Source organism: Acanthisitta chloris, unplaced genomic scaffold, assembly GCF_000695815.1.
Source record: "Acanthisitta chloris isolate BGI_N310 unplaced genomic scaffold, ASM69581v1 scaffold7428, whole genome shotgun sequence".
NCBI lineage: Eukaryota > Metazoa > Chordata > Aves > Passeriformes > Acanthisittidae > Acanthisitta > Acanthisitta chloris.
This window is the reverse complement of record NW_008688611.1, coordinates 12,160-14,122: the sequence shown is the minus strand read 5'-3', so window position 1 is coordinate 14,122 and position 1,963 is coordinate 12,160. Positions and strand designations below refer to the sequence as shown.

The following is a 1,963-nucleotide window of genomic DNA, read 5'->3' as shown; positions in this document are numbered from 1 at the left end:
GGTATAAGGGAGTAGGAGGATGCTTGACCGGAGCGCCGGGGGCAGCTGGACACTGCGAGTGGGTAAGTGCGGGCATGGCATGGGGGGGCGAGGGGAAAGGGAGGTCTTTGCTTTGGGGGATCTGTCTCGTCACCTCTTTTTGTCCCATTTCCACCCACGGTGGGTGTCCCCCACCCTTGGGCAGGGCAGTGGGTTGCCAGCTCTTTCCCAGCGCTGCGCAGGCTACAGTCAAGCCCCTCCTTGCTCAGTTTGGGATGGGGAGGGGATTCCAAATGAGTCCCATTTCCCTGGCTACCCTCAGGGAGGGCAGCTGGGTTCTTGACTGGCATTACCTTGTGCCCTCCCTGCTGTGCTCTGGAGATACTGAGGGGCAGGATGAGACCCCCAGAAAGTGCAGAAGTGATACTGAGGCAAACTCCAGCGCCAAGGAGTGCATTGCCATATGCCTGTGCTGCTCCTGGTGAGCCTGTCCGTGCCCCTCCTGCCTGCCCTTGCCCGATCCCAGCTCGCAGGCAGCAGCCTGGTTGTTCTTCCAGCCCAGCTGGTAAAGACAGTTCCTCCTTTTACCAAAGTTTCAAGCTTATTATTCTGTTTTTAAATATTTTTTTCTTGGTTTGAAAACCAAAAGCACCGTGTTCCTTTGGAGCAGGGCAACTAGAGTCGCTCCGGTAACAACCCTGCTCCAACTCACACGGAAATTGCTCCGGAATAATAATAAGGGCTGAGAAAGTCGCGCCGCGTTCCCCTTCACTGAGCTTTGTTTGCTTTGATTTATTGCCACGTAACGCTGAAACTTCAGGGCTCTCCCTTCCTGGGCAGGCAGGCTTGGCACGAGCCCTGTTTCCAGAGCTGGAAATGCTGGCGGCTCCGCACCTTTCCTGCGATGCAGGATGCATCCCCAGGGCATCTCCTGGGCCCCTTGAGCATCACGTACACTGTAGGACATGCCTGAGCAGGCAGGAGTTGGAGGTGTTTCCTTATCCCACTGCCAGGCCACTTGTGGAACGAGTGTGTCTGGTCTCAGAGGTGCTTAGTCAGGCTGGCAGCTGTGACCGCGATTCTGGTGGCCGCAGCAGGGATGGATTTTGGAGGCAAAGAAGGGAATTTGCCTCGAAAGGAGCTGCAGGCACAACGTCATGGTTGGGTTGGGCCCTTTTGGGAACTGTGACTGCCTTCCTGTAAATGCCCTATTGAGGAAGGGGTGGCTGAGCCTCCCCAGGCAGGGACCCAGCTTGGCACAGCAGGGAAATGCCAGGTGCTGGAAATCCAGCCTGGGTGCTGCTGGATGCTGCCTGCGTGGCAGCCCAACGGGCACGGGCAGGCTTGGTGAGCAGGATGGAGCTTACAGGGCTGCCAGACCCCTTTGCTGCTCAGCAGCAGGGCAGAGCCTGCCCCTGGCTGGCTCCAAGCCGTGCCCTGTGGGATGCTGGATCCACACTGCCCTGGCAGGACCAGGGTGCTGGGGCATGCCCCAGCATAACCACAGCCTGCTGGGAGAGGTGCTGGGTGGGCCAGCCTGGAGCAGCCCAGCACATCACCTTCCCCCCTGCAGGAGCAGGATTGTGCTGACTTGGCAGCAGCAACATGAAAGTTGTTCAAGACAGGACTTGGCCAGCTCTGCTGTTCTCCTCCCCCGGCCAAGGGTCAGCTGGCATTGCCTCTTCGTGGGGCCCTGGGATTCACAGCCTGGCCCAGGGACTGTGTGGACAGTCCTGAGCCCCTTCCTGCCCAGGACCCTCATCCCTCCCCCTGAGCTGACGCATCCTTCACCATCTCCTGTTGTTGGCTGAAATCCTTGATATCCTTGGCTGGAGTGTGAGGGGGCAGTGAATCCCTATGTAAGTGTTTTGTGCTGGCAGGAATCATGGGCAGCATAATTAGGACAAACACCCCATAATCATTAATTAGTTTAAGGCTGGGTTGGGCTCTGGGGGATGCTGATGAACCCTCCACACGCCCACGC

General features: G+C 58.1%; 1 protein-coding gene across 1 annotated transcript in view; it reads left to right on the top strand.

Moving 5' to 3' along the window:
• Positions 1-31: 31 nt before the first annotated feature.
• The window catches only part of ASS1 (argininosuccinate synthase 1), a gene marked incomplete at its 3' end in the record, with an annotated part of 13,134 nt that continues 11,202 nt past the window's right edge, over positions 32-1,963 (top strand). The window contains exon 1 of the mRNA XM_009081086.1: positions 32-58. The remainder of the gene's footprint in view (positions 59-1,963) is intronic.